Source organism: Pelodiscus sinensis, chromosome 3 (genome assembly GCF_049634645.1).
Source record: "Pelodiscus sinensis isolate JC-2024 chromosome 3, ASM4963464v1, whole genome shotgun sequence".
NCBI lineage: Eukaryota > Metazoa > Chordata > Testudines > Trionychidae > Pelodiscus > Pelodiscus sinensis.
The window spans coordinates 92,951,750-92,979,086 of record NC_134713.1 but is presented as its reverse complement, the minus strand read 5'-3'; positions in this window follow the sequence as shown (position 1 = coordinate 92,979,086).

Here is a 27,337-nt window from a genome sequence, read left to right as displayed (position 1 = left end):
GAGGGAAGGGGTCTGCAGGAAAGTTTGTTAACGCACACTGGTATCTCCAGGGAACCCTCCATACAGATTTCTAGGAAACTTTCCTGAAGATACTCTGCAGTCCTCTGCTGAAGGTTCCTCGGTCAAACTGCTTTTTATCTTCCCCATTGTGAGAAACTTTACCTCATCAATTGGCAATTATTTCTGCAGGAACCAAAGCAGCACACAGGTAAGCAGCATAGGGTCCCAGTCTGAAGAGGCACACATGCAGGAGATGCACTCTTGCATCTGTGATTACCCTTAGTAGTAAGATACCAATTTCCATCACCCCCGTTTGCATCCCTCAGTGCTTGTCTTGATCACCTTCTGAAATCTCACAGTCCCTTTGTCCCAATTTGCACCAACCACATCCTTAGGCTGAACTCGCACCATGTTTAGCATGCTTGCTAGGGTAAAGTGAGAAAGAGGTGAGTGTAACTTTTATGATTCAAAACTGTGAGTGCGCACACAATACTGACAATGTGTATTGTTTCTTTTGCTTCTGCAGATGTGCCCTGGAGGACCAGCTCTCACATGCTAGTGTCAGATAAGGAGGTGAACAAAAAGGAGTAAGGAGGACATATTTTGTCAAGTGCTGCAATTATCAGATCGGACTGACGGTGAGCAGAGCGCATGGAGAGGGACAATAAATGGAAAAAAAATATCAAGAAATAGATAGCCAGGAGAGAGGATAGGGCAGGAGCAGATAATAGAGGAGAAGAGTGAATAATAGAAGAGCAGGAGTGGATAACAGAGGAGCAGGAGCAAATGATAAAGCTCATGATGGACCAATCAGATCCCTGATGCTTCACTCTCCTTGCAACACACAGAGAACTTCATTCCTTGCAGGTCTCCAAACTTCCCACCACCACATTCCACTCATGTTCCCAGTCTGTTTCACTTCCCCTCACACTCAATCCCTACTACTGGGGTCCGGTATGCTAGGCAGGGGACAGCTTTGCCTTCCCAAACTGCCAGGCACAGGCCCACCCACACTCTGCCCCCAGAATGCCTGCTGTTGGCATTCTGTGGACAGTGTTGCAGCCCCCAGAAACTGCCCTCCCAGTGCTCCAGGGATGGAGAGGCTGGGCCAGGCTACGTGGTACGCCCTCCTCTGGGGCTGGGGCCATGCCATGCACCCTTGGCCCTCCTCCAACCCTGGTACTGGGGAGAGTAGGGGGAGCACATACCTGCCCATTCCCAGGTTGGGAGGAGGTAGTGCATGAGGCACACTGTCCTGTCTCCCTATGGGGGCGGGGAAGCAGGGAGGCCTCAGCAGAAGGGGCAGGGCAGAAAGTGGGGCTGGAGGCTTGCCTCCCCCAGCCCTGCCTTCACCAACTTGCTTCAGAGAATGTGAGAACAATTGCAGCAATCAACCAGTGCCTGCAATACCATAGAGAAGTGTCCCTTTCTGTTGATGTACTCCATTGCATGATGATATGGGGCCAAAATTAGGAGATGCATGTCATCAATCATTGCTCCACCACAGTCAGGAAATCCCATTTTCACAAAGCCATCCACTATTTCCCACACATTTCCCAGAGTCGCTGTCCATTGTTGCAGGAGGTGATTAAAGGCCCTATACTACTGCATCACTTGCAACCCCCAACGAGGGACTTCCCAACTCCAAACTGATATCCAGCTGGCTTCCAGCTTCTACAGAGCAATTGCCACACATGTTCCCACCATAGGGGAGATCTCATTTTAGTGTCCTTGCACTGCAGGACAGAGTTGAACATTCAAGGAAGGTGGTTTTGTGCACATGCAAGTTCGGCAGACACTGCTCATGCCATATCGGCATCACAATCTGATTCCACCACTTAGTGTTTGTTTTCTGAGCCCAGTAGTGATGGTCCTCCATATGCAGCTGCTCCGTGAATGCCAACCGTGGTCTTGAATTAATTCTTTCCATGTCACACAGCAGGGCAGAAACCAATGGTTTCCGTTCAGATTCACAGCTCATGAGATATTGCAAGATCAGCAACGTTCATAGTGCTTATCAGAAGATGGGTGAGCTGTGTGAGATTCATGTTTTCAGACCGGGATAGCAGGTGCAATGTCTACAAGGGTGTGAAATGTAGTTGGAAGGCTTTGGAATTACAAGACAGAGAAAATTGCATTATGAGGTGATGATCTCAGCCCCATAAGTACTGCAATCCATTCTCAGACCTCCTAGTGGCTAGCCACAGAGCACTGTTCTCTGTCGGCAGTAGAGCACCAAGTGTGGACATGCACTGTCAACAGAGTGTTGTGTGAACACGATTACAGCAGTTTGAGCACTGACGTAACTTGAGTGAACTTATCACTTTAGTATAGATTTGGCCTAAGTGTGCGTATCTAAAGAGATCTAACAAACTCCACAGTCTCTTACTGAATATATGGCTGTAGGATGATTAATCCTCTAGCTATTCAACACTTATACATCTTACATGTAGTACCTCCATTTGTGTGATGAACAGAGTTTGCCTTTTCAATGAGAGAGCATAAAATGCCACAATAGACCTGAGGAACTCAAAGCCATTTAGCATAACGAGGTGGGATTGCTCAGTGTATTGCATTCAAAGAATCTCGGTGTCTCTTATTAAGGCAACCAAAAGAGGCATATAACGTTAACTTTGATTCAGAGTGTTTGAATATTGTGCAGAAATTCAGAAATAGGGTTTTTTTGGCTTACTTAAACTATTTCTCCCAAACAGGTATTACCATGGCTACAAAAACATTACATTATAAAAGTGTGTGGGGGGGGGGAGGGTTAAAAACAAATTTTTGATCTTTCTAAAAATTTAGCTGTATCTTAGGCTATGTCTATGCTAGGAAGGTGATAATGTGCATGTTTAAACATTTAATTGATGAGCCTGGGCTCATTGACTAATCTCCACAGTTACATGAAAGGCCCTCTCCCTCCACACACTGCTGCCTCTGTAACAGATGCAGCAGTACGGAGGATGAGCAGGCAGGAGCTCACAGGGAACCAGCTTTTAAACAGATTCTCTGCAAACACCAATGCCCAGGGATCTGCCTGCTCCCCTGCCCCCTGCACGGTTACACCTTAAAAAAAAAAAAGCTTTTTAATATCCCTTGTCTATACTAGAACTTACTGCAGTATAACCTATGTTGCTCTGGGATGTGAATAAATCCCCCCACCCCCGAGTGACATAAGTTACACAGACATAAGTGACAGTATGGACAGTGTAATATCAGTAGGATAGATTCTCCTAAAATAGCCTCTGCCAAGTAGTTAAGCCAATGAGAGAGCTTCTGTTAGCTTACAGCTACATTAGAGGGCTTACGGTGCCACACCATGGTCCCACTAGTGTAGCCCTACCCTCAAGTTCCTATGATTCTATGATATTGGTTCCTCCCAGCTCCCAGTGATTTTGGGCTCCAAAGAACTGGATTTATTACAGCACAAAAAGAAAGCTAGGCTGATGTTTAATTATCTTTTACTCTTCAGAAGCTTGATTAAATAAAAACTTTTAAACATTTCTCAAGCTTTCATTGGTGCATCCAAAATGGTTTGGATGACTGCAAGAATTCATGGGGCTTGCAAAGCCCACATCTTAACATATTGGTATGGAAGAGAATGCATAAATGAGAGGGAAATCTTATTCCAATTTAAATTCATCTGGAAAACATTTGTTGTACTTCACAGGCTGATGCACATGACTGGAAATCCTTGCAGGAATTGTTTCATTTGCAAACGTGTGTGTCTGAAAAGGGAAACTTTACTCAAAGCATCTGTTCCTGAATATAGCCAGAGTATATTTAGCAGTAATCTGTGCGGCCTAAGGACTTGTGCCTATCGAAGGGTTATTAACCAGTAGTATTAAAACCAGAATAAAAACTTTACTCCAAATATGTACCTCATTCAACTCCTATTTTTTTCTTTAGCACATCTAGGTACTTACCCTGGATTGTGATAGCTAGAACTTATGCCAGCGTACAGGAGGAAAGGATTATGGGCAACACTGGCCTGGGCAGCATAAGGCCTAACCAGAATCACATCCCTTGTGCTAAAACTGCTATCTAACTGCTGGCCGCAAGAGCAGCTGAGTGGGTGTCAACATAGGGAGTAGATGGAGCCATGACCAGAAAAGCATTCAGCTGGTGGGGGATGGGGATTGTGCTGAACTCCTTGAAGCAATGTGTTAAATAGTAATATTCCCCCTTCAAAGCAGCCAGCTAGCTCCTGCTCCCCCATTGCTAAGGTCATGCCTCTTACAAGCTGTGCCTAGGTTGCGCAATTTACCTCTGGTTTGGAGAGAGTCAAACCTAGAAAATCCAGTTTAGTTTTGACAAGATGGTCATTCTTATTCAGGCCAGTCCACGCCCAGCTGTTGCATAATGAGATATTGCAAGAGAAAATAACCTTGTCTTCTGTCAGCTCTCTTGAGCTTCAAAATTCATCTTCCTTTTGGGGTTTGCTATTTCCACTGTGTCTTACACGAAAGAGACAGGGGCTTGACCTGTGTAACATGTAATAGAGCAGAAATGGGCTGATTGCTGTCATCAAAGATGGCTTGTCAGTTTTTTCTCTCTTTCCAGAGAAAACTCAGACAGGTAATTCTAAGAGCTAGTAACTAGATGTTTTCTGTAAGATGTAACCGTCGGGAACTATTTGTTCTCACGTGATATGTCCATTTTGCTGTTTAAAAACTGCAAGGGGAAAAGCTCCATTCTCCTGACAGGCTAATTTGTAATACCAAACATGCTCTAGAGCTTTAGCTCAGGTACCCCCACTCCACACATCCTCCACATCCTGCTGAGAATTAAAAATGTGACGCTCGGAAATTCTGGATGCTAATGCATAAGCAAAGTTTGCTTCGCTAGCGAGGTCAGATAAAGGGGAAAAGAGCCAATTATGATCAGCATTGTACAGATGAGTCACTGTGTGCCTGGGCTCCATTGTGAAAGGTTACAGTCTTATGTCAGCTCTTCCTTGCCTTTTCTAATTCAATCCCCTTTAGCTGACTTGGCATTTCCTTGCTACAGCCAGAGCTGATGGGAACCCTTGTGAGAGGAAAGCTGAGGGTGGGAGCACTTGCCCACCTCTTCCCAGGGGAAAATAACCCACTGATGGCAGTTTGCATTTCTTTGCAGTGCTGTGCATTGTGTCCACGCACTTATAACTCTTTCCCCTTCAATCCCAAATTTTTTGTGCCTCTTTGTGTTGGGTGGTAGGTAAGGGAGGCAATATGGGCACAACTCTGGGAATCAAGTGTCCGGGGTTCTGTTTCCAGCATTGCTTTTAACTTTTTTGTGACGTTGGCAAGTCACTTCCATTTCTTTGTGCCTCAGTTTCCCCATCAATAAAACAAGAACAAAAACACCCTCCTCCATGAAGTCTTTTGAGCTCTATAAATGAAAAATATATACAAAAGCTAAATATTAACAATAATACACTACAGTACCTTAATACTCTTTACAGTATTCAATTAAATCAGAGTTTCTCACAGTGGTCCACGGACTCACTCTGAGAGAGCAGCTACTGGGCCACTCCAGCTTGTTTACTTACCAGCTCCACAGCCACGGAGCCTCGTGGCACCTTGTCATGATCATGAGGGTTAGCCAGCAGCCTGGGGACTATGCCCCTTAATTAACCAGGTAGATTCAGCCAATAGGAATGCAGGTAGGAATTTCAAACTGGGACAATGGAATTTTTGGGTTTTCCCCTCCTTTGTTCAGGTAGCTTTCTCTCCAGCTATTGACGGGGACAGGATGTCTCCCTCTAAGAAAATACTCTTCACAGTCTGTAAGTAGGATAAAGTTTAGATCAATCCGTTAGGCTTTATTGTTTTGGAAATGGGATGTCTGTTCATTTAAAAATGGGTTTTCCTCTCCTTTGTAACTAAGTTCCTGGCCCATGGTAAATTTCTCCTCCATGAGTATATTATTTTGTTACTTTTCCATCTAGTTATTATGCTTGCAACAGGAATATTGTGGTGATAATAAAAGTTCTTTCTCTTTCCTTTTTATTAACCTGGTATTGGTTAATGGTTGTGTCCTGGTTTGTACTTTAGGGGTGAGATTTCTCAAGTGATCTTTCCCCTGATTTTTGTATCATTACTTGGGTGGTGGCAGCGGAGATTTTATTCCTAAAATCTAGGTTGTTAAGATTTGGGGGGGGGAAGTTTTGTACCAAAGCCTGGTAGATAAGGTTTTGGGATACTTTTGCTGGCCCCCACTTCTGCCTTTATCGTGCCAGAGTGGGGAAGGAGCCATGACACACCTATTAGCTGTGGTTCGCCGTTTGCAACCAAGGAAAGTTGCGGGAAGCAGTAGCATGGGTCACGCTGCTTCCTGTGGCTCCCCTTGGCTGCAAATGGCAAATCACTGCCAATGGAATCTGCGAGGCTCTGTGGGTGCAGAGCTGGTAGTAAACAAACTCGAGCAGTCCGGCAGCAGTTTTTTCAGAGTGGATCTGTGGACTGAATTAAATGAGAAAGCATCTGTTTCACCTCATATCCTTCTATCCTCTGCCATGGTTTGTTTTTCTTTGCTGTGTTGAAAGCTTCTCCGGACAATGCTCTCTCTCGCTCTCTTTGGTTGTAAAATACCATACAGATCCGTTGTGTCATATAGAGATTGTGTTATTCACAGATGAATTAGAAATACAATTCTGACTACTATTAACATGGCTGCTTTGGATTTTTTTTAACTTATCCTTCAAGAAGATTTCATAACTTTAACCCACCAAGGATTATATTTTTATTGTTTAATTAAAGTTCTTTGCTACAGACTATGTGGATTTGTGCAAATAGCACATCTCATTTTCCAGTAAGTCTTTTAGAGAACAGGTAAGATTATTCATATGCAATTGAATTGTCAAGCACTAAAGTTTGCTTTATAAAGGTATTTCTTTTCTCCTTAATAAGTTTTCACAATGAAGCAGCTTTATGTATTGGCATACAGTCCCTTTGCTTTTGAGGGCAGTCAAAGCTGAACCCCCTCAGCTCTAGATAAGCCATATGCCTGCAAAGATTCAAGTAAAAAATCTGAAATGAAGTACAAAGTTCCTTTGGGAAGATCTACTTCTGTAGCTGTTGTCTTATCCGAGATAGTCCTTTTGGAAATTTCATTAATATCTGACATGCACTGTGATAAAATGCAGGATAAATGTTCTGCACAAAAGCAAATGAATTTTTGGGATGGCCTCATGGAACAAGTTTGCCTAATGAGTTATGTGCTGTGAATGGTAAATAGGATTTTCATATTTAAATCATATTAATTAAATTGACATTGTCACTTGTTAAGTACATGACAATATATGTATCATAACTATATGGCAAAGGAGTATATAAATACAAAGTGGGTGAAGTAATATCTTTTATTGGACCAACTTTTGCTGTTGAGAGAAACAAGCTTTTGAGCTTACAAGAACTCTTCTTCAGGTCTGAAAAACTAACTCATAGTGTCACTGCTAACTCAACATGTCACCCACCTTTTCTCTCTAATATCCTGGGACCAACACAGCCACAAAAACACTGCATACAAAGGTGTGTGTGGTTAAGTTAGTGCCATATAGTTGAAGGTAGAACGCAATTTGTGTGAAAGTGATCATGAAATGATAGATGTCATGCTTATAAAGAAAGGAAGGAGTGAGCGCAACAGAATAAGGATAATGGACTATAAAAAGTAAACTTTAACATGAAAAACCCCTCTCCCACTTGCCACACTAATGATCACTGAGCCCCATGCCAAGTCTTCTAACAGCCAGGTTCAATAAGGACTAGTGCAGAGTCCAGCACTTGGGACTGAAGAATCCCAAGCACTGCTTAGGCTGGGGATCAACTGGCTAAGCATCAGTTCAGGACCTGGGGATTACAGTGGATGAGAAGCTGGATATGAGTCAGTGTGCCCTTGTAGCCAAGAAGGCTAACGGCATATTGGGGTGCACTAGTAGGAGCATTGCCAGAAGATCTAGGTAAGTGACTATTCCCCTTTATTCGGCACTGGTGAAGCCACATTTGGAATATTTTGTCCAATTCTGGGGCCCCCCCATTGCAGATAAAATGTGGACACACTGGAGGAAGTCCAGTGGAGGGCAACAAAAATGATTAGAGGGCTTGAGCGCATGATTTATGAGCAGAGGCTGAGGGATTTGGGCTTGCTTAGTCTACAGAAGAGAAGAGTGAGGGGGGATTTGATATCAGCCTTCAACTACCTGACACAGGTTTCCAAAGAGGATGGAGAAAGGCCGTTCTCAGTGGTGACAGATGACAGAACAATGAGCAATGGTCTGAAGTTGCAGTGTGAGCGGTCTAGGCTGGATATTAGGAAAAACTATTTCACTAAGGGTATGTCTACACTACAAAGTTAATTCGAACTAACAGACGTTAGTTCGAATTAACTTTGATAGGCGCTACACTAGCGCTCCGCTGGTTCGAACTTAATTCGAACTAACGGAGCACTTAATTCGAACTAGGTAAACCTCATTCTACGAGGACTAAGCCTAGTTTGAACTTACTAGTTCGAATTAAGGGGTGTGTAGCCCCTTAATTCGAACTAGTGGGAGGCTAACTCTCCCCAGCTTTCCCTGGTGGCCACTCTGGCCAACACCAGAGAAACTTGTATGCCCCCCTCCCGGCCCCGGACCCCTTAAAGGGGCACGGGCTGGCTACGATGCCCGTGCCAGGTGCAAGCCTGCCAGCACCCAGCTAGCAGACCCTGCACCTGGCACGGCTCAAGCCAGCCACCTGATGCTCCCCAGCCCTCCCCCTCTTCCCAGGACCAGGCTGGCGGTTCCCAGGAACTTGCCCAGGACCGCAAGAGGCGGGCACCCGCCTGGTCCAGTGCGGACATCGTGGACCTCATCCATGACCGCCGCACTAGGCACAGGAAAGCGGACATCTAGGACAGGAGAGCTGCCAGCCTGGCCACCCAGGAGCAGGTTTGCATGAAAATCAAGGTGGTCCAGTGAGACCCCCGACCCTGAGCTTACAATGGCCGTACTGGGTCAGACCAAAGGTCCATCTAGCCCAGTAGCCTGTCTGCCGACAGCAGCCAACCCTAGGGACCCTGGAGGGGATGGACCGAAGACAGTGACCAAGCCATTTGTCTCGTGCCATCCCTCTCCAGCCTTCCACAAACTTTGGGCAGGGACACCACTCCTATCCCCTGGCTAATACCACTCCATGGACCCAACCTCCATCACTTGAACTCACTTCTCTTTAAACTCTGTTCTAGTTTTAGCCTTCACAGCCTCCTGCAGCAAGGAGTTCCACAGGTTGACTCTTTGCTTTGTGAAGAACAGCTTTCTGTTACTACTTTGAAGCCTGCTACCCATTCCTTTCCTTTGGTGTCCTCTAGTCCTTCTATTATGGGAACTAATGAAGAACTTTTCTTGATGCACCCTCTCCACCCCACTCATGCTTTTATAGACCTCTATCCTATCCCCCCCAGTCTCCTCTTTTCTAAACTGAAAAGTCCCAGTCTCTTTAGCCTCTCTTCATAAGGGACTGCTTCCAAACCTCTGATCATTGTAGTTGCCCTTCCCACCCCACCCTCTCTCTTCCCCTCTCCCACCTCCTTTTCCCAGTCTCCCCGAGTTTTGTTCAATAAAGAGAGATTCTATTTTTGACCACATGTTTTCTTTATTTTGTACATCAGGAAGGGGGGCTAGGGAAGGGTAAGTGAAAGGAGGTGAGGGAGGAATGGGGTACGAGCCCCCGATGAGGAGGACTGGGGTGGCTCTGCGGGCTTCTGGGGGTGGAAGCTCTCCTGCAGCCCCCCAATTGCCCCCTCTCCCCAGATGGCAGCCTGCGGCAAGTGCAGCCGGTCTGATGGCCAAGTGCTGTGATGTGCCCAGTGTGAGCACTCAGGGCAGTCCAAGCCAGGACTGCTTTGCAAGTGGGGAACCCCTGAGAACTGTCTGTCCGGGGTGGGGGTCGGGTCCCTTTAAGCACAGCCCTCAGCTAGCCTGAGACAGCAGCTCCACACTCTAAGTCCTCATCTGATGCCCTGCCGGCACTGCTTCCGGCCATCCTTAACCCCGGTTCAGGGTCCACTTAATGTGGACATGCTAGTTCGAATTAGCAAAATGCTAATTCAAACTAGTTTTTTAGTCTGAATGCGTTAGTTCGAATTAGCTTAGTTCGAATTAACTAATTCGAACTAAGTTAGTTCGAATTAGCGCTGTAGTGTAGACATACCCTAAGTCGGTGGTGAAGCATTAGAATGGGTTACCTAGGAATCTCCATGCCTAGAGGTAAAGCCCTGGCTGGAATGATTTAGTTGGGATTGGTTCTGCTTTTAACAAGGGGTTGGATTCAATGACCTCCTGAGGTCTCTTCCAACTGTATGATTCTAAGATAGAGGTTGCTAATAGCATAGGGGTACCAGATTTCAATAGCAGTATTATCAAAACATAAATTGGAACACCCCCAGCTCAGTGTGATGTAAATAAGTGTATTGTTAATTCATTCATTAGCATTTTAGAGACATCCATTCTTGGGAACTTCTTTGAAACCTCCTGGCTCCTCCTTTCTCAGCTCTGCTACCACTGAATTGTCAGTTTACTGCAAAAATACCAGCTCTTAATTTATCCGTTGTTTTACAGCAGCTTTTAAAATAGAGTTCTCTTCAGACTGCAGGCATCTTGTATGTGTGGGAGCAGAAGTGCTGAATCATTTATTTTATCTGCCTTACTAAAAAGCCCATTACACCAGTCCCTGTGCATTTCCTAGGAAAACATATGTATATGCATATAAGCAATAGTTCCTCTTTCCTCTTTTGGAACCTCTTCCTTAAAAAAAGATCAGATTTCAAAAGATGTCACAATCATTTTGCCAATCCACTAGGATAATGCCTTAATGAAGAGAGAACTCGTATGCTGTGCTCCGAAGGTCAAGGAAGGTGAATCCATCATGTTACGACTGCTTCTCACCTTGAGTACTGAAAATAGCAATGGACACTTGAGATGGTGAGAACAACACATTCTTCAGATATTTTCTAACAGAATGAGGGCATGTCTTAAAGCTATTGCACATTTCTGCTGTGCTTCTTGTATTCTGACTCAGCAAGTTTTGCTACACTTTAGAGTGCATTCAGATATTCCAAGTGTATTGGGGCTACAGTAACCTGAAGGGTTTTGCATAATTTGTGATTATTAAGTGGTAATGAAATAGCTACAACATGGTTAAAATATTCTTACTTTCCTTACAGGGGCACCTTGCAAAACTTTCCAGTTTTCACTTAAACTTCTATAAAATATTACCTCTGAATTTGCAGTGTTCTCTACTTGGTCTCTTGAATTCTGAAAATGAGGTAAGTAAGTTATTATCTATGGAAAATTAAATGTTTAAGGGCATTCATTATACTTAGTAAACTTTTAAAGCAGTATGAGACTTTGGATATCTTATTGATAGAGTATATTAGGAAGGTTATGAGTAGCTGAGTAAATGGAGTCTCAAAATTATTTTAAAGTTGCTGTTGAATATGAAAAATAATGATAAAGACTTTCATAGCTGTTCAGATTTTTTTCCAACCAAAGAGAATTTCGACTGGTGTCCATAGTGCAAATGTCATCACCACTACAATAGGCACTGATTGGCAGTTTCAGCGGGGAGGACTGAGTAACATGGGACCAATAGAAATGGTTCCTCCAGTTCAGACTGAGTTACACATTATATTGGTAGTGCAGAAAAGTTTGCATTGCTGCTGTCAACACAGGTTGTATGATCTAGGGCCATCAATTTGTTGCCTTTCATAAGCACTAAATACTGTCCACCCACGCCCACAAGAGAGAGAAAGCAAGAACCAATGGTACACTCAGATAATCAGTTCCTAAAAGCTTAATTTTAAAATGGCTTATACTGCAAATAGTGATAGAAATGTAGCCGTGTTAGTCTGGTGTAGCTGAAACAAAATACAGGACTATGTAGCACTTTAAAAACTAACAAGACGGTTTATTAGATGATGAGCTTTCGTGGGCCAGACCCACTTCCTCAGATCAAATAGTGGAAGAAAATAGTCACAACCATATATACCAAAGGATACAATTATACTGCAAATGTCTCTCTTCTCTGATCATACCGTGCCTGACTGTCCAGTGTGTTATACTGATTCCAGTGAAATTAAGTTGGTATGATGTATGAAAGAACCACTTCCACTGTATTTGCCAAGAAACTGTATAGTATCCTATGGATATCCATGACTCCCATTCTTGTTATTGGAAGTTATGTACATACACCCTCATGCATCATACTGCAAAATTATACCACAATAGATCACCCCTACAAACTTTAAAATTGAAACTGTACAAGGCCAAATCCTCTTCTGCACTGAGTTATAGCCCACTTTTTACTTCTCCCAATCCTGAAGCTGCCAAAGTCAAACCAGCCACTGATAATTTAGAGCAGTCTGAGGACTGTCCTAATTGTGCTAATTGAAACTGAGCCCTGGTCTACACTAGGGCTTTATTTTGAAATAACCTCCCTTGGTTCCAATTTATAAGCAGAGCATCCATACTACCAAGCCCATTATTTCGAAATAATGGGTCACTTTCAAAATAACTACTCCCCAGAATAATTCAAGCTAACTACTCCCCAGTAGCTTGCTGGGGTTCTAAGTCGTGGTAGCTTGTCCATACAAGCAGATCCTGCCTCGGACTAATTTCAAGGCTTCCCCCTAGTGGGGATAAACTATTTCAGTTTTGTAAAATCAGGAGTTAAGTCAAATTTAGTTATTTCAAAATAGTTTCTTAGTGTAGATATGGCCTGATAATCTGCTGAAGTGCTGCGTCTTTCTCCCTTTGCATATTCTATATAGGAGTAGGAGTGTGCAGTGGATGGCTATGCCAACTTCATGCCAGCTGACTATTTCCAAAGGTGTGGCAGCTTTCTAGGTGCTTTAAGCTGCCTCATAGCACTTACAGTGCAAGTGATCTGGCCAAGTGAGCCCAATTTATCTGTGCTTTAACTCCATTGAAGTCAATGGAATTACATTGGGGTGAATTTGGTCAAGTAACCACTCTTAAAAGCTGTACTTTCCTAATCATCAGGATACCTTAATTTGACAACAACTGGCTGAAGAAACTAGAATATTAATCTCCTAAAAATCCCCAAAAACAAATCTTGGCAAAGAAGCAAACAAGCAAAATCTTAAAACTAGCACAAATCCCAGTGCTAAGAGCTAGGGTAAGCTATTTCAGTTAAACACACCCACAGCCACTTATTCTGGTTGTGATCCCATTAATACACTGTCTGGGAAAGTTAGTATTCAGAACATAAAATTATTTAAACAACATAGGCCTCCATACACAAGAGCATCTGGATACTTAACAAAAAACTAACATTGCCCAGACAGCTCAGTATTAATTAAAAGATATACGTTTCCCAGGATCATATTTCTAGTTAACAAAATCTTTAGACGTCTACAGAGGTGAAGCCTACATGGAGACTCAGGAAGTGCAGAGATAACTATATAGAAATAATAAAGCCTATTTTCATCATTAAATCTCAAAGCACTCCACAATGTTTTAATATATTGGTCCTCCAAACACCCCTGTGAGGTAGGACAGAATTATTATTATCCCCAGTGAGGCACAAATAAATTAAATGACTTGTCCTGAGTCACAAATGAAGTCTATGGGAACTGAACCCAGATTTCCTATATTGGAGGCTAATGCTCTACCCAATGGACCATCCTTCCTGATTTATACCCTTTAATAATACAATATGTAGTGTATAATCACCCTTGAGTTACATATTTTCAGGTTACTTATTCTAATTACTTTTCTTGAAAGTCAGATTTCCATTTACACTTGCACAGATTTCTGAGGGTCTGAAGGCAATTGAGGTAGTCAAATAAAAGGATAATCAGTCTCTAGAGCCATCTCAGAAACAGCACAGAAAAAGACAGACACCTGTGGCCTGGTATTTTATTATCTTTTCATATATCAAGCTTTTGTTGCCTTTGGTCTTGCAATGTAAAGGAAACATTTCTCTATGACTGAGGTATCTTAAAATGTTAACGCACCCTTCTGACACTCATTTCACTGTCAAATTATACTTTGAAATATTTTTGATCTTTTTCTCTGTTTTGAGAAGCTCACTGGTAAAGGAAATAATCACCAGAGGAAAAATGTATTGAATTTACCTTTTTGACTAAATGGGTACATACTAATTAAAGAAACTTTTCGTGTGTATGTGACAAAGTAACTGGGACACTTATTAGTAAGTGAAGACTCTAACTTCCTTTTACAGGTTGTGGCTCCATTTTTGATAATGAGAAGTGTGCTGGACATGGGTATGCATCTCGGAAATAAGGCCAGTTGAGACGGAGCTAATATTGAGTCAAATAAGCTGGCAGAAACACAGTTCATATATAATACCTGGTTGTGGATGCTCCTGTTCAGGGGGAACATACTCCTGGCTGAACAGGACAAAAAAGGGGCTGAGTCTGGGCACAGAGAAGCCATCTCCTCACTCCACCCACTTATATCATATGCCCTCTCGTGCAGTTGTTGTTCCCAGACAAGTTACTGGGACACAAAGAATGTACAATGTTTGGCCATGTCCAGAGCCACTCCCGTGGGAAATGAAAGAGATGACAATCATGGCTTTTCATCATCTCATCCATGTATTGAGATCCTGTAGTTTGCCTGTCTTACTGGTCTGGTGCATAGAACTTGGGAGCATTTTAGAGACTACTAGCTTGCAGCCTAAATTTGGTTTCCAGGTCCTCTTCTCTCCCCGTGTCATTGGTACCTACGGTACTACAACTGCTGGTTTCTTCCCAACATTATTTAGATGTTTTTTGTGATCTGCTACCTACTTACCTAGAATGCAATTCACAAGGTCGTTCTCCTGGTCAACACAAGCCCATCTATATTTCTAATAATTTAATCTTCCACTTCTGTAATCTGAATCTTTCTAATATCTGGAGTCCCTGCTCTCAGAGGGATATCTTCCATGTGAGAGGACATCATCTGAACAGTTCTAACTATGAAATCGTTTCCCTCCAATCCTACTTCATGACCTCCTGCCCCAAGACTGTTTTTTTCTTCCTTAACAATATGGGGACTGTTGGACAAGAAGTGAGACTGCTCAGTGTCCCTGAAAGTCTCCTCTGTGCACCTTTTTGTCTCCCTTGACTCATCTAATTCAGTCACTTTAGCCCCAAGAGCCTGTACACTGTCTCTGAAGGCTATGAGTTTCTTGGACTAGGTGCATATATAAAATGCTCACAAAGCAGATAGTCATGCGTGTTGAACTAGTGCAATAAATTGAGTACTCCTCACCATGCTGGCAGTCTGCTTGCATTTTTATATATTTATGGCTTTTCCTACTTTGAAGTAGGAATAAGATCCTCCGGAAAAGGGTGCTTTTTCCGGAGGATCGGGGCCAGTGTAGACGCTCTTTTCCGGCTTTCTAAAAGCCGGAAAAAAGCGGCGGACATTTTTATTTAAATGCCGCGGGGGATATTTAAATCCCCCGCGCATTTCCCTATTGCGATTTCAAAAATTACCATGCCCCTTCCGGAAAAGGGGCCAATGTAGACGAGCCCAAGGTGTACAAACTCAGAACAAAAAGACGGTGCCTGCCTCAAAGGAGCTTGCAATCTAAATACAAGACAAGAGAGAACTGGTGCAAACAATTGGGGAGTCTGCAGAAACAATGAGACTATACTTCTCAGCACAACAGGCAGTGGGCTCATCGCGCCAACAGCCTGGCCATTGTCAAGTGTTTTGTAGGCATTCTGGCAGAACAGCATTTTGAGGAGGGATGTGAAGGCAACTAATGAGCTGGTGTTGTGGAAGTTTACAGTGAGCATCTCTGTCAGATACAGGGCAGCAGGATGATGTGCTTGTTTGAAAACTTAACAAGTGGACAGGGGAGGCTGGCATCATGGGCTGACTACTGCAGGCAACCAGTGCTAGCTAGTTAATAAATCAGAGATGATAGGCAGCGTGTGGATTACACTGTGAAGAGGCTTGGATGTGAAGACAGGTAAGTTATGGATGGATGTGACAGAGAAGGGAGAGCCAGTGAAAAGATGAAGAGAGGGTGGCGACATGGTCAAATCAATAGGTGGGGGAAATGATCCTTGTAGCACCATTCTGAATAGATGTGAGCAGAACAAATCTGTTTTTTGCCAGGCCAGAGAGGAGGATGTTGCCATAACTGAGACAGGAGAGAAGAGCTTGGACAGGAGTTGTAGCTGTGTGGCTGGATAAGAAAGGCCTTGTCCCAGAGACATTAGCAGAAATAATTGGCAAAATTTAAATGCAGCTTGGATGTGATTATGAAGGGAGGAAAATGAAAGGAGAGAAGGGGAGCTGTAGAGACTACCTGCATTCACTGGAAGAAAGGGCAGGCACCGTCTTAAAAATACTAACTGGGGTGGAGGTGACGGGTGGCCTGCCCTAGAAGAAAGCACTATCCAGGCTGTATGAGTGACTCTTCAGTTACAGTCTCTTGGCAGCCTGCAGTGTTGGCTAGTTGCTTCCCTCCTTGTCTAGCTTTCACCCCCAAGTACAGCTACTTTGTTTCACCTCTCTCCACTTTGTGCCATCTTGTCTGGGTGAGGAGGGGATCCCCAAGTGTCCTTGCTGAACTTTGTCCCTTTAGCATGCCATACCTCCTCTTTCTTTTCTGCACCCTATGCACAATTGGCTGTTCTTGCTTAGCAAAGATCCAGAGTTCAGAGGCATATCCACAGAGATTCACCTGCTGTGTCAAGCAATGTCTCTATGGTCTCTGTGCACCTCTAAAACAGGCTGTTTGCCACAGACCCTGCAGCCACTGCTGTTCCTGTTTTGTTTTGTTTTTCTGCTGCTGATGTTGGATGCTCACTGCCATTTCTGCAGTGCTATGTTCTGAGATTCCACCATTTAACCCAACTCTTCGTGATTTCACTGGGTAGCAGGGAACTCCACTGCTGGCACAGTCTCTGCCTTGTCTTTCCTTTCACCACTGCCCTACATCAGGTCTAAGACATCGTCAGAAGAGCTGCTTCACAGTGAGCTGGCTCTCGTTAATCACTGAACAGATACAATAGTTCTCATTTGAGTCTAATCAGCTCTGTCTTTAAACATGGGAGAGGGAAAAGTCACTGTGTGTCTGCACTATGCAATATCCAGCCTACCACATAGAAACACCTGTCTGCATCCACTCTCATAGGCATCCTACCCTGGCATAGGGAGTGAGGTTCAGTTTAGGGTAATCACCTCAATCAGGACAAGCTAAGCCCAATTCTGCTGCTCCTTCCTCATTCAGTAAGCATAACAATATTTCCTTGGCCCTGCATTTGAGTACTAGATTGATTTGCAACCCAACACCAGCCAAACTGGAATATTTTGGCAGTGCAGAGCCCTCATATTGTGCACTTAGACAGAATAAGCATGTCTATGCAAGCACCATCTGCTCCTCCAGTCTTTTCCTCTAGTACATCAGTACATGTCACGGGAGAGCTCAATCAGATCCTGCTCGCACTTACATTTGTCTGATGAGTCTTGAAAAAGATATAATCATAGAGTGCTAGAACTGGAAGGAACTTTGAGAGGTCATCAAATCCAGTCCCCCACACTCATGGCAGGACCTAGCACCATCTAGATTATGGATTCCCAAACTGGGAGACGTGCCCCCCTGGGAGGGCATGAAGAAATACTGGGGGGAGCGCAAGATGACCCAGCCTCCTCCCCCCCCCATCAAGTTTTGCTGCCCTGTTCAGTTCCTTTTTTCCTTTTTTTTTCTCAACAAGTTTTGCTGCTATTTGGGGGGAGGGTGTGAGGGTTTTTCAAAAATCAAAAAGAGGGGCATGATGCCAAAAAGTTTGGGAACCACTGATCTAGATTATCCCTGACAGGTGTTTGTCTAACCTGCTCTTAAAAATCTCCAAAGATGGAGATTCCACAACCTCCCTAGGCAATTTATTCCAGTGCTTAACTACCCTGGCAGAAAGTTTTTCCTAATGTCCAACCTAAACCTCTTTTGATGCAGTTTCAGCTCATTGCTTCTTCTCCTATCCTCAGAGGTTAAGGAGAATAATTTTTCTCTCTCCTCCTTGTAGCAGTCTTTTATGTACTTCAAAACTGTGATTATGTCCCCTCTCAATCTTCTCTTTTCCAGACTAAGCATACCCAGTTCTTTCAATCTTCCTTGCTAAGTCATGTTTTCTAGACCTTTAATTATTTATGTTGTGCTTCTCTGAACCTTCTCCAATTTGTCCACATCTTTCCTGAAATGTGGTGCCCAGAACTTGACACAGTTGAGGCCTAATCAGAGCAGAATAGAGCAGAAGAATTACATCTTGTGTCTTGCTTACAACACTCCTGTTAATACATCCGCAAATGATATTTGCCTTTTTTTGCAATAGTGTCACACTGATTCATATTTAGCTTGTGATCCACTATAATCCCTAGATCCCAGAGAGTCATTTCCTATTTTATGTGTGAAACTGATTGTTCCTTCCTAAGTGGAGTACTTTGCATGTGTCCTTATTGAATTTCATCCTATTTACCTGCAACCATTTCTCCATTTTTTCCAGGTCATTTTGAATCTTAATCCTAAACTCCAAAGCACTTGCAAGCCCTCCCAGCTTGGTACCATCTGCAAACTTTATAAGTGTACTTTTTATGCTATTACCTAAATCATTGATGATGATATTGCACAAAACCAGTCCCAAAATTGATCCCTGTGGAAAACCACTTGTAATGCACCTTCCAGCATGACTGATAACTACTCTCTGGGAATGTTTATCCAATCAGTTATCTAGTAGCCTTGTCTAGATTGTATTTCCCTAGTTTATTTATAAGAGTCATGTGAGACTATGTCAAATGCCTTACAAAAGTCGAAGACTCTAAGTATACCACATCTACTGCTTCCTATCAAAGAAACTATGAGGTTGGTTTGACATGATTTGTTCTTGACAAATCCATGCTGTTACTTACCACCTTACTATCTTCCAGATGTTTGCAAATAGATTCCTTAATTATATGCTCCATTATCTTTCCTGGCACTGAAGTTAGATCTGTAGTTGTCCTTATTTCCCTTTTCCAGTCTTTTGGAATCTCTCCCATCTCCTATGACTTTTCAAAGACAATCTAATGACTCACATGTTTCCTCTATCAGCCCTGTGAGTATTCTAGGATGCTCTTAATCAGGCCCTGTTTGCTTAAAGAGATCTAATTTCTCTAAGTAATTTTAACTTGTTCTTTTCCTATTTTAACTTGTGAACCTACCTTATTTCTCCAGCATTTCACCTTTTTGGTAAAAACCAAAAAAAGAAGTCATTAAGCACCTACATTATTTCTACATTATCTATTATCCCCCCCCCCCCCCCCACTTCATTAATGAACACAGCTTCTTTCTTTTCTCCTCCCCTTTCCGATGTAGAAGTAGAGAAAGAAGCTAGGAAAAATGATTGATTATATCTAGCAGCTAATCTCCCTACAGATCTCCACATGCCCTTGGAATTTGCCATCTCTACAGGTGCTACTTTAAGGATTCCTCCGAAATGCTCAAAGACTGTGACGTCAACCATTGTTGGCCTCAGCAGATCAGTGAGTCATTTCATATATTTTCATTTGAATGATTCACTATATTGCTTGATTAATGGCGGACTGAACCAAGCTCCTTTGACTTTGGCTTTAGTATTAGCTCATTGTAGCTACTTTGACATTGTGTGTATTTGCTTTCTACTGGGACATCCTAGTGGTGGCTGAATATTGAAATAAATTAATAAACTTAACTAGGAATGTAAAGCATGTCTGCAGAGATACAAGTCCAGGTTCCTATAGGCAACATTTCACCCCGTGGCTTGGCCATCCACTCCATGGTATTTCACCCAATAGATCTTTATAGCACTTGTTTTTATAAATCCACTCTCTTATGTTCCCTGTGGTTCCATGTCTCCATACATTAAAGAGGAAGATCCAGATTTTACCATTCAGTGGAAATGTGGGCTTTCTACTTCTCTGAACTGTCAAATTAGAGATTCCTCGAGTGTTGGAATCTGGACTCTCCTTATTTTCTTAGATTATAAAATCAGAAATTGCCTCATTGATGTCTCCTCTTGTTTAAGTTATTCAGGATTTATCCCAGGTAGACACCAACTCATCATCCAAGGAAGCCACCATGGAATGCCAAGGAACACTCATTTGCATTCTGCGTGAAGAGTGGCTGCCTTCTGATTTCTGAACCTCCTTTGACTTTGCAAGATACACTGGCCATAGGGGGAATGCTAAACTGGGGTTAAGCCAGAAGAAAAACAGAACTGGGGAGGGGGGTTGAAAGACTGAGTAAAGTTGTAAAACTCAGAAGTCCTAGGAGTAACTTTTGCACCAGTCACTTCAGTTTCACAGATTAATTCTAAGCTGGTGAACCAAAGACTCTTCAGTGCTTTTATACTGTTGGATAGAAGTATTAAATTCTGATGAATTAGGGAGGTGATTGGGAGACTGTGCTAATTACCAAGTCCACACCAGACGGATATATACCATTCAGTGCTTTCCACTGAATAACTATACACCATCTGAAATCAAGGTGTGTAAAGTTTATTTTCCTCCTCAAAGGATTGTAAGTGATCCCATTGTTCAGTTGCCAAAGTAAATTAACATGATTCACATTTAACCATAATACTCGTCAGACACTAAAGCTGCTGGTAATTAAAGCAATCCTTACTCCCTGCTGACACATGCAGCATGACAAAACAGAAGTCATGCAGCAGTAGATCCTGTCTACTTTATTTACTTGTTTTTTTTAATGCTTCATTCCACTGAGTGACTAAGCTATTAAATTACAGAAGAGCCACCCAGTTAAATTAATGAGAGCATTTGTGGTGGAAATGCTAATGTGAAACTATCTGATCCTTTTAGACTATGCAGCTAATCAATATTCTTCAAGAGTTACTCTTCCTCCCTTGCATCATTATCATATCCCTTGCTGCTGTTTGCATGAAAGATCTTTGAACTCCAAATTCATTCATTGAACTGAATATAACAGCACTGGGTTTGATACTGTGAACTGCTGTCTTCAAAGAGCATTCAGAGCACTTTATGGAGTCAGGCATATGCATAAAAAGACACCACTGAAACCTCAGGTCTTGATACATCCAGGGAAGGTGGTGGATCAGAATCTAAATCTTTGCCTAGTTTTGGATGCTTTGCTTCAGCCCTTTCCTGCTCAGAGGGGTGGGGGTTGCATAAAGACATTTTATACCAACCAGATTTGTAATGACTTATTTTAAACAGAGAGATCATCTGAAATAGCCTGAAAATGAGGTTAAAATTATGGTTTACATTTTCTGGGCTGGATTGTGTAGAGGGGAAAAGTGCCACTCTGGGTGAACTTCAGGAGGGATTGCAGTACCAGTGCTCCTTGACAAAAGGTTCAGTTTTTCACTATACTGGCCTGTCTGTGCTTGCTGCTGTGCACAGTTGTCGGGATTTATGCAAGACGATGAGTTTTCGCTCAGCTCAGTCTCCACATTGACTTGTAAATAGCTTTACATTTACATTATGTCTGTATCCCTTTGTACTGACTTTATGGATTCACTGCCTCCAGATTTTGAATGATGTTATAAATCAATGGTTCCCAACCGCCAGTTTGCGATCCGGTGCTGGTCCACGAATGGCTGGCTGCCAGGCCATGGTGGCTGCCAGAGCTCAAGCCGGCTGTTCCCGGTGGCTCAGCTCCTGCAGCTGTGGTAGCTGAGGTGACGGTAGGAGGAGGTAGAGCAAGAGGCACCTCCACTCTTCCTTCCCCTGCACACTTGGAGAGAAGTGGTTGGGAAGGGTGGGGGCACGAAGGAGAAGGTGTGCGCAAGATGTCAGGCATACTATAAGCCTAAATAAGACTAACATACTGCGCCAACAGAATTGAGGAATCCTCCTCTGTTCAGGTTCATAGCTGTTTATCTTAAGTGGTAAACAAGTTCACATACCTGGGATTCACTATCACAGACAACCTTTCTCTCAAATCAAAATTCAACATCCATGTTGGAAAAGCTGCCACAACAATGTGCAGACTGAACAAAAGGATCTGGCCAAACAAAGCAGCCTGCCACACTCTGGTGGAAGACGGGTATACAGGGCACTGGGTAAGTGGTTTTCTCTTTTCAGAATAAACTACTAAGCCTGCTGCAATAAAATGAAGGAAGGAAAACACCAGGGGCTAATTAACTAGATTGCTCCTTCAGACAGGTCACTCAAACCTTCAGCTAGTGGAATTGGTTTAAAAGGCCTCCCCTAGGTAAGGAGAGGGGGAAGACAAAGAGTGATGGACCAGAAGAAGAAAAAGAAAGAAAGAAGAAGAAGCTGTGTATGGACTGAAAGCTGGTTAACAGGTACCAGAGGGAGACATTTTGGAGGGGTTGGTTGGGGAAGTAGCCTAGGGAAAAAGCAGCTGAGTCAGAAGGAAAAACAACCTTGATTGCTGTTGCTACTTTAGGGGCCCTGGGCCAGAACCCAGAGTGGTGGGTAGGCCTGGGTTCCCCCCCAAATCTTCCCCCATGCCTACACAGAGCCTGCCCCAAGAAGGAAGACCAGGACTATCAGATTTCACCCCAAAACCATGGAGTAGCCTGTGTAGAGTATGGCTCACTGAGCTGTGAACCCTGCCTCCTGTAAAGAGAAATGGGTTGTGTATAGGACCACAGCGAGTCTCTGAGGCTAATATTATCCACCAGTAGCATGAGACCCATGGGGCAAGGCCAGAACTTTGGCAGAGTATTGTTCATGTGTTATCAGCACGCTGCTGTATGGAAGCAAAACATGGACCTTATGCTCTCATCAAGAGAAGAGGCTTAACAGCTCTCATATGTGTAGCCTTCGTTAAGTCTTTGGAATCTCCTGGAGGGACAGTGCAACCAACACTGAGGTGCTAAAACAGGTCAGCATACCAGCAATGCAAACAGTCCTCAAATAGTGATGCCTTCACTGGTTTTGATGTGTGTGCTGAATGAGTGATGGATGCATTCCAAAGGCTGTTCTCTAAGGTGAACTGGTACCTGGAAAAAGACTTGAAAGATGCCCAAAATTATGTTTCAAGAATGTGTGCAAGGGAGTCCTGAAAGCAATGGATATGGATCAATGGGAAGATCACACTCAAGCTGTAGCATTTGAATGCAAGATTTTAACAAAGATCTCAGTGGTTATGAGAGGAAGCAGTCCATCTTAGCAGACAAGAAAAGAGCTTGCTGAAAACATAGAATCCTAGGGCTAGAATCCTAGGGCTAGAATAGACCTCAGGAGGTCATCGAGTCCAGCCCCCTGCCCAAAGCAGGACCAACCCTAACTAAAGCATCCCAGCCAAGCCTTTGTCAAGCTGGGACTTAAAAACCTCTAAGGATGGAGATTTAATCACCTCCCTAGGTAACCCATTCCAGTGTTTCACCACCCTTCCATTAAAATAGTTTTTCCTAATCCAACCTAGACCTCCCCCACTGCAACTTAAGACCATTGCTCCTTGTTCTGCCCTCCGTCACTATTGAGAACAGCCTCTCTCCATCCTCTCTGAAGCCGCCCTTCAAGAAGCTGAAGGCTGCTATCAAATCCTCCCTCACTCTCTTCTCTTCTGCAGACTAAATAAGCCCCAATCCCTCAGCCTCTTCTCAAAGTGCTCCAGCCCCCTATTTTGGTTGCCTTCTGCTGGACCCTCTCCAATACATCCACATCCTTTCTATGTGGGGGGCCCCAGAACTGGATGCAATACTCCAGATGTGTGCTGAATAAAGGGGAATAATAACTTCTTTAGATCTGCTGGAAATGCTCCTCCTAATGCACCCTAAGATGCCATTAGCCTTCTTGGCTACAAGGGCACACTGTTGACTTATATCCTGCTTCTCATGCACTGTAATCCCCAGGTCCTTTTCTGCAGAATTGAGGGAGCCAGTCAGTCCCCAGCCAGTAAAAATGCTTGGGACTCTTCCTTCCCAAGTGCGGGACTCTGCACTTGTCCTTGTTGAACCTCATCAGATTTCTTTTGGACCAAACCTCCAATTTGTCTAGGTCACTCTGGACCCTATCCCTTCCCTCCTAGCTTAGTGTCCTCCTAGCTTAGTGTGATCTGCAAACTTGCTGAGGGTGCAAACCATGTAATGCACAAAGAGTTGAAACACCACTTTTATATGTGGCAGATGTGACAGACACTATCTCTATTGAGTGGGTCTCTTATGCCACATTCACAGCTGCCATAAAACTAGTTTAGTAAATGCTTCATCTCTCAGGGGAACATACACATAGTCTCTCGGGACTGAAGGGTGCCTACTATCGCTAAGTTACACCTCTCTTAAAATCAACTTGCTTACAAAATCAGACATAAAAATTGCTTAATTTCTCATTTGTACCACATAATTGAAAAATAAATCTATTGGAATAGAAGTATCGTATTAACATTTCAGCATATAGTAGTATATAGAGCAGTATAAACAAGTAATTGTCTGTATGAAACTTTAGTTTGTATTGACTTTGTTAGTGCTTTTTTTTTATGCAGTCTGTTGTAAAACAAATATCTAGATGAGTTGTGCTCTCAGGAAGACCTCCGCATACCTGAGGGGTATGCATATTCCCTAGCTGTAAACCTCTGTTCTATTTTTTTATATATACACACACAAAGGCATAATTGCAGTCTGGTCAACCAATTCCAGTCCCATTTGAGCCATGTGTTCATTAGGTACAATGTGTTTCAACTTTGTGATGTATCTGTGCAAACCTTTCTGAATCCCCCAAATGATTTGAGGCAAAACCTTTTATTTTATCTATTAACCATTTTCTTGTCCCATGTCTTAGCTACACCTAACCTTCTGTATCAGTTGAGAAAAATTTAAGGAAACTCCCTGGTCCCTGTACTTGTGGTAATTTCTCAGTTCACTGATTGGGTTTGGTTCCTCTGTACTTGCTAAGATAATTTAAGTACAACAGTATCATGATTCCTGGAGCTATAAGGACAGCTTTGTAGAGTTAGTTTCATTTAAATGCAGCAAATGGATATGTATACCTGGGGAAAAGACAGCTACTTTTGTGAAAGATTTTGCTGTTGCCATAGAAACCTAGCACATGGAGTGCTTTACGTGTGGTACAGTATCTCCTGAAATCTATGAGAAGAGGTACAGAAAAGCATATTATTAATACAGAAATAGTAGACATGGACTTGCTGTTTGGTACATATGAAGACAGAAATGTATTTACATGGAAGAGCTAAGTTTAATAGGAACACTATGGAAGCTATCAAATGGCTCTTCCTGGGTCTTTGCAAACAAATTCTCAAGCAAAGCTCTATTTTTCGCTTTGTCTTTAAGGAGCACCTGAACATTCTCTCCCCAGGATCATAGTAGGACCTTTTAAAATACTAAAAGTCTGTTTCTTTGGTCTCCATATCCGTACATTCATTTATCTATAATTTTTTAGAAATGTGCATCTGTCTGTCTATTCATCTGTGAGTCTGTTTCTTCAAGAACTCTTCCTTAAATGGTAAGAATGTTGCTGGCCGCTGGCCGCTGGCCACTGGCCACAAGTAAGGTTTCTATGCTGGTGCTGGGCAGAGTTCCCTCCCACTCTGTGCTGGCCTCCATCTCCCAAAGCTCTCAAGGGCCTCCATACAAATTAAGGATTTATATTTTCAGAACTGTAGTTATATAACTGAGGGCCCCTTCCAGTTTCTGCTGGGGATCCCTGCTCAGCCTGAAATAAATCTAGGACCCCAACTTTGGACCTGCCCCAGGAAGAAGCTGGCTCCCTCCTCTGCCCTGAGCCAACCCCAGGAAGAAGCTGGCAGGCAGATCTATTGTCTCTCCCCCTTCCGCCCTGCCCCTCTTCCCCCTCCTCCCCCCCCCCCCCCGGATCCTGGGCAACACTGGATAAATCTAGTGAGACAATAAATGGATACAACTGAATGCCCATCACTTCTATGAATGCATTTGTTTGGAAAGAGCAACTTAGTAAGAGCAAAAGAACTGAAACCAGATTTTCAGAATTGCATTTATTTAAAAACTTTTATAATGTACGTACTGTTGCCTCCTAAGCACATAAACCCATAGACAAATGAAAACAACTAAAAAGACAGATTGTTGGCTTAAGAGAATGCAAATAACCAAAGAAACTCCATCCCTCATGCTATGCCCTGTGTCAAAATCCTGAATGGTGAGAGAGAGAGACCTGACAATATGAAATCTTGATTCTGCTTGTATCGAACCAATGAAGGGAACAATTTCAAAGTCAAAGCCCCACAATGGAAAATTTCAGAGTTCCAATCTGGGGCTGTCCTGGGGGGAGGTGGAGTATTTAAAATAACTAAGGACCTGAATTTTGTTGGGCTGCAGACATCAAAACTGAACATCAGTCATGAAAACCATTGTGATGGCTTCACTTTAGGAAGCTTCACCTTTTCTTTGATTTAGACCTGCATGGGTTTGCATCCCTCTGCTCCAACTCCCTTACCCAAGTCATTCCCTCCTGTTCAGGGAGCCCTCACTCGGCTTATGCACCAGTTATATTACCTGCTGTAAGTTACACTGAAGTCTTCAAAACAGAGCTTAAGTAATTCTTATGTGATGGCTGCCATCTTGACCAATATACTACACTGGGGACAAAAAGCATGAGCTTCTGCAGCTTGAGCTAAAGAGAAAAGGCTACATAGCTGGGGGCTGTAAGACCTCTTATCCTCCATAGCTTAGCACAGAAGAGGTCTTGTAACACTCACTTATTAGTGGCTACACATTTCTTATGTTGGCCCTCTGTTTAGGAGTGAATTTAACTCTTAGAGTTCTACTTCCAAATAAGCCTAAAATTTCAGAGCAGCATCACTTGAACCTGTGGAGTGTCTCCTGGTTTCATGACAGATCTATGTGAAATAACAAATGGAATAATTCTGATTTGAAACCAAGTATCTATCTAAATTCACTCAACTGCACCTCGCATCATTTGACTGACATATCTGGTTCGAGTTTAGAGTTTGCAAGAAATCCTAAACAAGATGAAATTCATGTGATTGTGGGGCTTGTTGTTGTACACAACTGAGTCTGATGTGAAAGAACTTTACTGACAATTTTTTTTTTCTTTCTGAGAGTAGAGGGGTCCCTTCTAGTATTTCACCTTTCTCTAGTGGGGATTTATTTCAGGCTGCAAATAGAGCTAAACTTCAATGAACACTTTTGGTGAACAGTTTTTTCAGAACTGTTTATGAAAAAATTGTTACTATTTCTCAACTGGTTTACAAGAGTACTCAAATTACTTTTGAAGTGCCAGTAATACTTTTTGCAACCACATCTATCAAACACCTTTTTAAAGCAAAATGTTTGAATGAACTCTTAGAAGATAAAAGTGATATATAAACTGAAACACACACCTATTTAACTCCTGGATTGATTGGCGCACAAGAAA